Raw genomic sequence first — 12,954 nt, forward strand, 5'->3', positions numbered from 1 at the left:
CAATGATATTGGTGACGTTTCTTATTTTTTGTATCAGGTTGCTTAATGAAAATACCATATATTTTAAGGGTTTGTAGCATGTTGAGAAAACAACGATTACTTAGATGCTAAATAACAATGTCTGCCCAATCCAGAGTTTTCTGCCAAATCCAGGAGTTTTAAAAAGACTTTTTAAAGTTGTCAAGGTGCATTAAACTTGGAATTAAAAGGTCACTAAAAGGTTCCACGACACTGAGATTTTCAATTAAGTGTAATTCACTTCTGGAAGACGTGTGGGTGGAAAAAGATAACAGTTCTGATTATCTGCATGGATATTCTTAGGAAATGATACAAGAGTGTTTGAGGGGGAAGGCCCTTTAAGATTAGAAATAACAACATAATGGTCACAGACACATTTATATACAGCCTTCATGATGTATTAAATATTTTAAATTACTTGCCACTACTGAAAAACCAGGATTGTAATCTAGATTTCCTGCTTCTCTTGAAGATCTAGGCTCCCGGGGCAGCGTTTCCTCATGGTGATAGCTAGCAGAAGTTGTTAGTGGGTATTCTCTTTAGGTAAGGTGCAAGCTTGCCATCTCACCAGTCTCCCTGGGCCAGCTTCACTGATTTGTATTTCCTACCTGACCCATGGGCTTGTGTGTTTGTGAACCTGGCTTGGTGTATGAAGAAATCTGGTCATTGCTTCTCTGGAAGTTCGGGAACACTCATTTCTGCTGATGGCTCCCTTGATTAGGAACCCTCAATCTTCCACATCCGGGTGAGAATTGTCTTGTCCTGAAAGCCTCTTGGGGAAATTCCAGGAGTATTTTAGTGAGACTGAAAGAGTTGAGAGGCCTCCTTGGTACATAGGAGGTACATAGGTACTACTCGACAAAACTGTGAGTAGGTCCTAGTCTTCAGAAGTCTTATCCTCCCTCATTTTCAAGTCAAGACTGGCCATTAGACAAATTTTGAAGTAGGTAAAGTTAATTTTCAGTATCCTCACTTTCTCCTTTTCTCTCCCTAGAGAAACTCATCCTTAACCAATCAGATGCCAACAAGGCCCTACATGATTTGGCCCCTGTCTATCTTTCCATCTTTATTTGCTACTTCTCTCTCCCTCTTTCAATGTGCTCTAGCCACTCTGACACTTTTGCTATTTCCGAACAGGCCAAGTAGGCTCCTATCTGAAGGCCTTTGCTCCTGCTATTCCCCAAAGCTAGAAAGCTTTTCTCATAAGCAGGAATATGGCTGGCTTCCTCACTCCACTTAGGCCACTACTCAAATTTCACTTTTCCAGAGTAACATTTCCTGACAATTGACAAAAATAGCCCATTCTCCCATCATAGCCTATCATTCTCTACTCCCTCATCCTGCATTATTCTCATATCCCTTATCACCAATCTAACACTCTAAATGAAATCCTCACTTTGCATGGTAGTGGGGGACTATAAAAATGGCCATGCAAGCTGAAACCATACAAGGTATTCTTAATAATAACTGGGGAAAATTATGATTGCTCCATGAATGACCATTAAATTTTTTGTCAAAACATTAAAAACTCTCCTATTGTTGATTATAAATGTATAGGGAAAAAACTTATAAAACAAATATTTATTTACTACTCTGTAATTTAAAACATTAGGAATACCAAAAGTAAAATGTTTCATTTCTTTATAGAAAATATCAATTAAGTAGACATTTCTCAAAAGAAGATATACAGATCACCAGAAGGTACATGAAAAGATGCTTAACATCACTAATCATTAAGGAAATGCAAATCAAAACACAATGAGATGCCACTTCAAATCCATTAGGATGGCTATTATTAAAGAAAAAAAAACAGAAAAGAACAAGTGTTGTTAAAGATATTGAGAAATTGGACCCCTTATGTATTGCCAGTGAGATATAAAATGGTGCAGCCACAATGGCAGACAGTATGGAAGTTCTTGAAATAATTAAACATAGAATTATCCTATAATCCAACAATTCCACTTGCACTTTTAGGTATATACCCAGAAGAATTAAAAGCAGGGACTTGAACAGATATTTGCACTCGAATATTCATGGAAGCACTTTTCATAATAGCCAAAAGGTGGAAACAACTCAAATGGGATAAACAAAATATGGTATATACATACAACAAAATATCATTCAACCTTAAAAAGGAAGTAAATTCTGACACATGCTATGACAGGAATGAATCTTAAAGACATTATGCTAACTAGACACAAATAAGCTAGACACAAAAGGACAAATATTGTATGATTTCACTTACATGAGTTATCTAGAATAGTCAAGTTCATAGAGACAGAAAGTAGAATAGTAGTTACCAGGGGTTAGGAGGAAGAGAGATGGGGAGTTTGTGTTTAAGGGGTACAGAGTTTCAGTGTGGGATGATGAAAAAAGTTCTGGAGGTGGATGGTGGTGATGGTTGCACAACAGTGTCGATATACTTACTGACACTTAACTGTACACTTAAAATGCTTTAAATAGTAAATTTTATGTTATGTGTATTTTGCCACATTAATAAAAACTTATAAAGAGGAGTTTGAGCAATGTTTGCCTCTTTGTTCTCATTGTGAACTTTACAACATAGAGAGAACATTATTTATATTCCTTGGTGAAAATTCATACTCCTTTCTAAATTTAGATCAGCTTCCAACATTTTCCCCTTTGTGTTTTCAATGTCATGAAAAATCTCTGAGAGTTTTTTTAATGTGAAGTTGTTCACTGGCATGGCTTACACTGGGACACCTTCATCCTTTTCATCAAAAGCTATAATCACTGTTTTCATTTAAGCCCATAAATTTGCCTTCACTAAGTTCCTCTGGCTGCAAATCTAGAGCCTTTCAAACAGCTGCAGTGTGTCCACATTCCCAGTCAGATACTTCTATATCTCCATTTACCTGTGATTAGAAACTTGTAAAGTTACTTACAAAGTGCAATAAAAGTTCCTGACATGCCGTGTGCATACTACTTGATGGATGCTTGAATATTTTCAATTGTATGTCTTATTTCTTTCAAAATGCAGCTGAAGAAATTGCATGACATTCTCTCTCTCTGTCTTTCTCTAGCTGTAGCATCAATAGCCCATCTGTAAGTCCATCTAATAGGCTTTAAAAGTTGAAATAACTTCATGATCCATTGGATGGACTAATGAAATTGTGTTTGGTAGTAAAAAGTAAATTTTCACATCTCCATTCAAGAGAATCAGGGTGACCTGGAGCATTACCTAACAGTAGTAGAGCTCTAAAAGTTAAATAATCTTGCCTGCAGTATCTCCCTGTCACTGGGAGACAAGGAGGTAACACAACAACATGCTTTGCTGTCCTTGTGTGAACTGAACAACAGATAAGCAGTGACCAGTCACTGACTGACTTTGAAAAGAAGGAATGTAATTGGTCACTAACCGTAACATGCATTTCGTCATTTACATAGTGATTTGTGTACTGGAGAACTAGCAGTGAAATTTGTACTTGATGCAATTACTCATAATTAATATATATGGTGGTGACTGAAATTTGAACTGTGCTATTTGTGGGACTGTTGTTAACTAAATGATGATAACTGAAATTCATGTATATCATAACAGTGTAAAGTGAGGACTGTCTTTATGGTATATCTATCCATTTGCTTGTTGTGTTTCCCTACACTAGAATGTAAGCTTCATGGAATGGAGACTTAGCCTATTTTGTTTACAGTTATATTCCCAATGTCTAAAACAAATCCACAGTAGGGGTTAAACAAATACTTGTAGAAAAAAAAGGAAGAGAAAGAAAGAAAATAGAAAAGGAGGAAGGAAGGGAAGAGGGAGGCAAGATCAATTGTCATGTGCAAATGGAGCTCAGAGAAGTAAAATAACTTTCCGAAAGACACTCAGCTCTCTAAGGATCTCATTTGGGGTCTGACAAGTACTCCCTAACCTACATTGTTCCTCTTGCTCTTTCTTTCTCTTTCTCTCCAAACCTTCTTTCAGGCTATGCATTCACATAAAGATGTGACTGAAAACATTGTTAGGAGCCTTAATCACTTGATCTTTGAGGAGGGATTAGAGCTTTACGTCAGAAGACTACAGCCCTGTCCGGGGAGGTGACATTAGGGTCTTCCCAGACTCCTTAGTATCAGACCGCAAAGGCTAATAATTCTTAGTCTATGTCAAACTATTTGCATTTTCTTTCCTAAATGTCCTTGTGTGGTGCTACAATCAGAGTGTACAGGATGCTTGGGTTTTTCTCTGAGTATCTCACTCCTCTGAATTAGGTTTCTAATTTACTCATGGGGCTCCAGTGTCCCAGAGCAGATAGGGCTGCCTGGCCAACTCAGAGGGGAAAAGACTGACTTCAGATGAAAAACTTCTGTTTCTGTGACTAAGGACTTAGTCAGCTACCTGGTATAGAATGCACTATTTTTCAGAAAGTAGATCTGGAGGAAATATCACTATTCTGGTTAAAGTAATAATTTTCAGTGCATTTTTTTACTCATTAAATTAAAAAAGAACAGAGTGCCAGTTTAACCTTGTGGTTGAGATTATAAACGAGAAAGGATGTTTAAATTGCCCAGGGAGGCCACCCCCTTAGTCAGAGTTTCAGAGAATTCCAGACTTTTGTGTCAATTAAAACACATTGAACTTCAACACCAAAAAGGCAAACAATGGTGTGTTCAGATATTTCCCCTTGCCCCTTCTGTTTTTGCTTGCTCTCTTGCTCTCTCTCTTCTTCTCATTCCTTACTTATTCCTTTTTCTTTTTTCCCTTTTTCTTTCTTGTCTTTCTTTCTCTTATTCTTTTTCTTCCTTCCTTCCTTCCTTCCTTCTTCCTTCCTTCCTTCCTTCCTTCTATTCCTTCCTTCCTTCCTTCCTTCCTTCCTTCCTTCCTTCCTTCCTTCCTTCCTTTCTTCTTTTATTTTCCTTATAAGAATAGAATTACGTAAGTAATTAATTGGAAATGACCTCAACGTAATTCTTCTAAGGTTTTAAATGCAAGTTCTATATCAATAATTAACTATATATTTTCTTTAATTTTCAGATCCTTTGTTTTCCCTTTCATTCCCTATCTTCCTCCCTTCCACCTGTACCCTCAGATCACCATGATTTGGAACTCCTACGAATGGTTTGAACCTAGAAAGAACAAGCTTGACTTCCTTAGGGGAGAGTTGCAAGGGATCAATGGTGCCTGAGCCTCTTCTTAGATGCTCTTGCAGAAAGTTTGGTGAAAAGAATTAGTTGGCTAGAATTAGTCTTTGGTTTGGTACACTTCCAACATCTGTGCTTTTTCTGGTTGCCATTAGCATAAATATTTGAGAATCAACAACTGAAAGAATTTGAAAAATGTATTGACTGAAGATTCTTGTCACAGACACTCCATTTCAATTGGCATCTTTCACTCTTTAAAAGGTCTCTTATTTTAAAAATCACTTTCTTCTTTCATCCTACTAAATTTCAATTATGTTCAAGCCCTGTAGGGAGACACAAAGATCAATAGGACACAGTTCCTATCCTTACAGATGAAAACCATACAAGCAGATAAGATTCAGGCTGGCCAAAAGCTAAATAATAACACAGGGATAAAATAATAGTAAAAGAAAACATTGAATAAGAAAGGACCCACACAGGCCCTGTTTAATTTTCAAGTTGCCATTACAGACTGAATATGCCAAAGTAGGTGTGAGGTAAGAGGAACACCTTGGTTTTTGTGGTTAGGAGAGGATGCAAGAATGGAGAGAGGTTTAAAGCAAAGATGCATATGGAAGGAGTTAGAAGACAGAGTTACAGGGAAAGGCATTTTAGGTGAAGCATATAAGGACAAATAAGGCCACCATGTGAAGTTGTGCAATGCACAATTCAAGTGGTTGTCATTCACATCATATTCTCTGTTCAGAATGCAATCTGTGTGGCCATTGGTAGCAATCCTGGGACAAAAGTCTAAGAGATATCCAGTATAGAACCTTCTGTGGTGATAAGAAGTAGACTTGCTATCATGATGTAAGTCCTCAGATGGGTGGGACTGAGTCTTTTGCCTTTGAATCTTCAGAGCTTTGCACAGTGTCTAGCACATATTAGGTACTTGATACATGTTACCCAAATGAATAAACTATAACTCAGTCTTGTCCAAACCTTACCAACTTGTTTGTACAGATGAGGGTGAGGTCACAGAATGAGAATATCTAATATTTCTTTGATAATTTTGGATAATGTTGGGCCTCAGCCCCAGAACTCTCCCTCTCCCAAGTCATTTCAATTACTTCTAGGACCTTAAGGGGTTCTTTATATGTGATATGCACTATTCTCTCTTATTCTTCCATTCTGATCTTTATCCAATATTTTGAAAAGGGAAGCACCTCAGTCATGCCCATTCAGCAGAGCCACCACCTCCTCTATGAGTATGATTGTATTTGCCCGGGTATTTATCTTTGGTGTGCCTGAAGCTGCTATAGTGGAAGTTATGATGGTGTCATGGTTCCTTCTGACTCCTGGGTTGAAGCCCTATTAATTCTATGGAGAAATGGAGAGAATGGCCTTTTGCCTTCAGGGGTCATACACACAGACATCAAGCTACATCGCACATCTCATGCCTGACACAGCCCTCAAAACAATTTCGTCAACTTCTGCCTGTGCCAATATTAGCGGAAGATAGACACCATTAAGCTCCTTCTACTCACTGTTTGTTTGGCTAGAGCAAAAGGTATGTCCAGGTGAATGGGGCCAAAAGTTGGCCCCAAGGGAGACTGAATTAAACAGTGAAAATAGATGAGTGTGAACCCATAAACATCAGTGGAACACCATGTAAAAGTTATTTGAGGAGGAGCATTAAGAGGAGCCTTAAGCCTTTATCCTTAAGTTTGGAGAAAAACATCACTATGACTGGTTAAAGACGTAACAAAAGTCTAGGTAGAATAGGTCAGTAGAGTTACACAGACCTAGGTTTGAGTCTCAGTGACCTTTGTTAAGTTGCTTAACCTCAGAGACTCTTAGTTTTCTTATCTGTAAAATAAGTATACTATTCACTTCTCAGGATCTTTTGTAAGAATACTGTTCATCAAATGCTTAGCAAAAAAAAAAACCTGGCATTTTTTAATAAAATGGCTACAAAAGTAGTGTATTATAAGATATTCACACTTCTAGGGTAATGTCTCATCAGAGGTCCCCAAAGATAGCTATATAAGTAAGCAAAACTGTAGAGGAGACAGTTTTATTTGGGGTTCCTTACCCTCTCATTTCCCAACCAATAGCCCAGATATTGACTAAGGAACTAGTTCAGTTAATTAATTCACATCCTGGTGGTAGTACCTATTTTTCTTCCATAAAATCCAAAAGGAGGGAGGGTGAGGAGTAACTGGTGGTTCAGAGATCAGTAGCAGTTCGGGACAAGGGTGGTGGTCTTTTGAATGTGAACTCTTTGCCCCTAACCTTTTGCATCACATCCTTAAGGTGTCTTGTTGTTACTCAGAGTTTATTTTGGATACAAATGACTCAAAGCTTTTACTCCATTGAGCATTCTGTGCATTTCATTCAAAGAGTTAATTGTGAAAGACTTGCACTGAACATGTATAGATGTGGGCTACAGCTGCCTGTCCACCATCATTTTTAAGCACTCTTTTCCCAGAAGCAAGAAAACCTTGGATTCCAAGGCAGGCTTCACTTATCAAGAATTTCTAAATTCTTTAAAGATTAACTTTTACCTTATCAAGTACCTTCCAATTATTCTGAAATGAGTTACAACACTATCTCCTCTCAGGATTGTGTTTGCCAGTCTAAAGGTTCCTGAAGAGAGTTTACTATCGTGTGCTTTATTTCTGCTGACATAACTTCCACTAATATGAAGAAGAAAACTTTTAAAGTGTGTGATTGCAAATTCTGGCCATTTTTTAATCTATGATATATTTAAGAATCATTCATACTAGCTGGCACTAGAGCAAAACGTTTCTTGATGTCTTCTTCCCTGAAAGACACAAAAACCACCAAATCTTGTCTCAGCCTGAAAACTGAGTGATCGATCATGCCATAAGATATCTGACTCTGAAATAGAGGAATAAGATTGGATTAAGATTCAGGAAACCTGGGTTTCTCATTCTTTCTTCCCACATCTTGAAGCCTTGAAGAAGGGAGTTTCCAGGAGCCTCCTCACAATATATGACACTGACTGCTCACCTTGGACCATGAGAGTTAAAGAAGGGAAAAACTTACTAAGAGCTTCAAGCTAGCTGGCACTAACAGAATTGTCCACCAACAATGCTCAAATGTGTAGTCCTCATGAATACAAATGTTGTAGCCAATGTTTCTGACATTTTGGGAGCTTGAGAAGTGCCAGTCAGTTTCTGCTGTCTGAGGCAGAGCTTCCTCTGAGGAAGTCCTCCTGAAGTGGCAAGTGTTTTCTTTTCCACTGTTTGAAGGTCAAACCAAATCATTTCTTACTCAAATAGATCTCACTTTCACTGGCTCATAAAATGGCCAAGTTAGAATGTGTCTTAGTTGATGAAGTCAATTGAGGGTGTGAGGCTGACTCAGGCTTACCCAAGTTCCCCTGTTTATTCAGTACCAGGAATATTTAAATCAGAGCTGACTTTAAAATAGCAACTCTTAGAAAAAAGGCTCAGCTTTGACTCCTGAGAATTTTCTGTAGCCACCCTTCTTACTTTTTTGCTCCTGTGGTCACTGCTTAGAAATTCTATGATGATATATGCCTCATGTCTGATATTTTCACTTTCACTGATGCACATTATTATGCCACATTAAATTCTAAACTTCATGAAAGATGATGATAATGCCTTTGCTCATTGAAAGAATGTTATAGTAGAATTTTATCTCTTGCACTGAGATACTTAAAAACTGGCCTGCGTGAATATCTTTGATAAATATTTGAAATACAAAATTCTTCATTAAAGTTTTTCAGATAACAAAAATGCAGTATTATTTTCTTCTCATTTTATGAACTATGATCAAACCAATTTTGATCATTTAAAGTATATTACACCAATGACTCTCAAACCTCTCTCTTGAGGTCCAGTTGGTTGCTATAACTCTCCACATGAATGGTTCATGAAAATCTCAAACCCAGTAGGACTAAAAGATAATTCAAACCTATTTTGCCTTCTATCTCCATCTTAGTTAATGGCACAATCTGTCAAGTCTTTCAGATTGGAAAACCTAGAGGCATTATCCTCAAGTCTTCTCATTCACTCTTAGTGTGCACTTGGTCTGGATACTGCAGATTCTCCTGCAGAAACATCTCTTGGGTTAGTTCACATCCTCCCTGTCTTCCTTTTCTTGGGTGGCTTCAGCAGCCTCCTGCAAAGACCATTTGCTACCTTCCTCTCCTAGAGAGGCTGAGACCCACATCTGAACATGTCACTTCCCTACTCTGAAACTGAGGCTGTTGGAAGATTAAAATCTAGACTCCTTGGCCTGGCACTCACAGTTCTTAGCTTGGCCTCAACCACCTCTGCAGCCTAATTTCCTGCTAAGTCACACACCCCCATTCCCTTTGATTCCAGCCATGGTCAGTTTTTCACCACTCTAGAAATAGGACTGACTTTTTTACACACTCACTTTGGGTTAGCTCATTCCCTCTCTCTCAAATGCTTCCTCCCTCCCACCTCTGCCAAGCCAAATGCAGCTCATTTTTCAATACCCATGTAAAATGTAGCTTCCCAGGAGAGTCCTCCCATGATCTGTCCCCTTGCCCCACCCCAAGGTAATGACTCTACCCTCCACATTGCCTTAGTATTTTATTCAGACCTCTATGGCAATAGAACTCTTACCCACTATATGTGAGCACTTTTTAGGAGGTATTTTAACTTATAATTCATTTTATCCCTGGCACTCTGTAGCTTTTGATAAATGGATTAGTGGGTCGATGGATGGGTTGAGTGGTAAAGTTTAAATTTAGAAGAGGAGGCAGACATTGCAGAGAAAGTACAGTAAGAAAATGGAGAAAAGAGAAAAAGAAATCAGAAATCATTCTCCTTATTCATTCACTTCTAATCATTCAATTCACCCATTTTGCTTCAAGCAGTTATAATGGATATTAATTTTCTTAACAGCTCCATGCATTTGTATTTGAGAAGGTGGGAAATTAGGGTTTGTAGTCAAGATGATGGAGTAGGAAACTGCTGTACTTGCCTCCTCAAAACTACATAAAAATTACAACTCAACTACAGAATACCATAGTTGAAAATCACCTGAAGTCTAGCTGAACAGAAGTCTTACTACTGGAGACACACAGAAGAGGGCACCTCGAGACTGGTAGGAAATGTGGAGACACAAAACGGGCTGGTCCCACACCCCATGTGGCGGTTGAGAATCAGGAAGGATAGCTCAGCTGCAGAGATCTCCCCAGGGGAGAGAAGGATCTCAGCCCCACACCGGGCTTCGAAGCTCAAGATTCCAGTGCAGGGAAGAAAAGTCCCCACTACTTCTGGCTGTGAAAACCAGCCAAGATTGTGGCTGAGTGAGACAGAGGGCAGTTGGAGTTGCAGACATTTCTTTTAAGGGTCCTGTACACAGACTTACTCACTGATGGAATTGCTCACTCTAAGCTCCAGCACTGGGGAAGCCACTTGGGAGGTGCCAGAGACATACAAGGAGGACCTGAATTGTCTGGTTTCAGGGCAAGGGCTGGCGGGGCAGCTTAATCCCAGACAAAAGTGCTGGCAGAGGCCACTGTTCTTTTGTTTAGCCTGTACCCTGCTACCATACAGATGTAGGCAGCCAGTATATCTGAGTCTCCATCAATCTGGCTAACATTGGTCACCCCACCCTGGTGATTCCATAAGACCCTGCCCAATCCAACATGTGGGCCAATCCAAGGAACTTCCAGTGGCTTTTCCATACAAAAAACCTATCTAAGCTCATGGTGCTTTCCTAAAATCTCTCAAAGGTTCACAAATCCCAAACAAGCAGCACCTGGCCTCAGCATGCCCTGTACCTCTTGCTGAGCAGCCCCAAGGACAGCACTAGTAGCAGCCAGCCTTAGTTCATAGCTTGGCCTCTTGTAGCACCTCCAAGCCAAGCATAAGTGGCAGCTATCTGTGGATTGCATGGTGGCTCATGCCAGATTGCCTTGGGCAGGGCCCAGGCTGCTGTCGGACTTGGTCTGCAGCATGGCCCCTCCCAAGAAGACCGGGGTCAGAACACCCAGTGGACAGCTTCGGACTAAGCTGGAGAATCAACCAGGCCTTCATTCAAGGTCAGCACATTTAAAGGGCAGACTGAGCAAGCAAAAACATGGAAAACATAAAAGTGGAAATAGAAAACATAAAAAAGATCCAGTCAGAAATAAAGAATACAACAACTGAAATGAATAATACCTCAGGAGGAATCAACAGTAGATTAGATGGAGCAGAGTTTGAATCAGTGATTTGGAAGATAAGGCAGCAGAAAATACCCAATCAGAATAATAACAAGAAAAAAAATCTTAAAAAATGAGGATAGTTTAAGGGACTTCTAGGATAACATCAAGCGGACCAGTAATTCTCATCATAGGGTTACCAGAAGGAAAAAACAGAGTGCAAGGGATTGAAGAAATCTGTTTGAAGAAATAATGATGGGAAACTTCCCTAACATAAGGAAGGACATAGACATACAACCCCAGGAAGCTCAGAGAGTCCCAAAAAAGATGCATACAAAGAGGCCCACACCAAGACACCATTATAATTAAAATGCCAAAGCTTAAAGACAAAGAATCTTAAAAGCAGCAAGAGAAAAGAGAAATAATGACATTCCTATCAACAAATACCTCAAAGAAGTGACATTTCTTCCCCCTCTTCTCAAATATGGGTTGATCTTGTGACTTGTTCTGGTCAATAAAATGGTCATATTTACACCGCATAAGTGGAGTTTGTTCAACATAATGAGTACTTTCTAAATCTAGGTTTTTCTGAATCCAGAAAAAAAACTGTTTGCTCATCCCTTCAATTGTTTTAAGGTGTCACTTCCTCTGCTACTCTCCACTGTCAAGAATTTACTGTCTCTCTTGCATCTAGGTGGGGCCTTGTGATTAGTTCTCATTACTGAAAGTGTACGGAGGTGAAATGTCACTTTTGGGTTGAGGCATTAAGAGGTGGTGAGTCTACGGCCATGCTACCCTGAACAAGCCCAATCCTATCTGATCTCGGAAGCTAAGCAGGGTCGGGCATGGTTAGTACTTGGATGGGAGACCACCTAGGAAGACCAGGTGTTGTAGGCATAACAAAATTAAAAGAAAACAAGGGATTATAAGCTGACAAGGTCCTTGCAATCTGTGAGGTCAACCAAGGGTTGCCGCACCTAAAAATAAAGAGGTGGCGAGACTTCTTTGTGTTCTCTCCATCCACCTCATCTGTAAACGGATGTCCCAGGATAACAATAAAGCCATGTGAAGATAGTGGAGCAACACAATGGAAGGAGTTAGATCCCTGGGTTATTGCCTGGAGTGGAAGTCTCCCATCAGCTGGTATTACACGGTGATGTGAGCAAGAAATAAAAATGTATTGCATCAAGTCATGGAGATACTAGGCTTGTTTGTAACAGCAATTCATACAACTAGTTATGTGCTGGTGAATGTCGAGCAATTGGATACCCAGTTGTATGAAATGGCAAATATGGAGTGGCCAATATTTAGCAACAAAATGAAACAAAACTAAAACTCCTTATTTGTAGAGTTTGCTGATTTCCATTGTATAAATACTCTCATCATGGCCAATTTCAAGCTACCAAAGTGATGTCACTCAACATAAAGTCGAGAAGAGATGTTAACCATTGACTCTTGTGAGCCTATATAAACTAAGTCCAGCATACCACTGTATGTAACTTACCCTAATTTACTGTGCCATCTCCAACACAAGCTGGGTTTGGTGAGAATCTAGCCAGTCTGTCACATGGAGCCAGACTGGATAAAGCTTGGGTTACCTTACCATCTTGCCTACACTTGTTGAATATATTGGCCTATGACTTAAGTGTTTAGTTACTGAGATTTGAGAATTGTTAAAGGAA

General features: G+C 39.3%; 1 pseudogene; it reads left to right on the forward strand.

The window, feature by feature from the left end:
- Window positions 1-12,050: 12,050 nt before the first annotated feature.
- LOC120605537 (uncharacterized) lies at window positions 12,051-12,169 on the forward strand (annotated as a pseudogene).
- The last annotated feature ends 785 nt before the right edge of the window (window positions 12,170-12,954 follow it).

Source organism: Pteropus medius, unplaced genomic scaffold, assembly GCF_902729225.1.
Source record: "Pteropus medius unplaced genomic scaffold, Ma_sr-lr_union100, whole genome shotgun sequence".
Classification (NCBI taxonomy): domain Eukaryota; kingdom Metazoa; phylum Chordata; class Mammalia; order Chiroptera; family Pteropodidae; genus Pteropus; species Pteropus medius.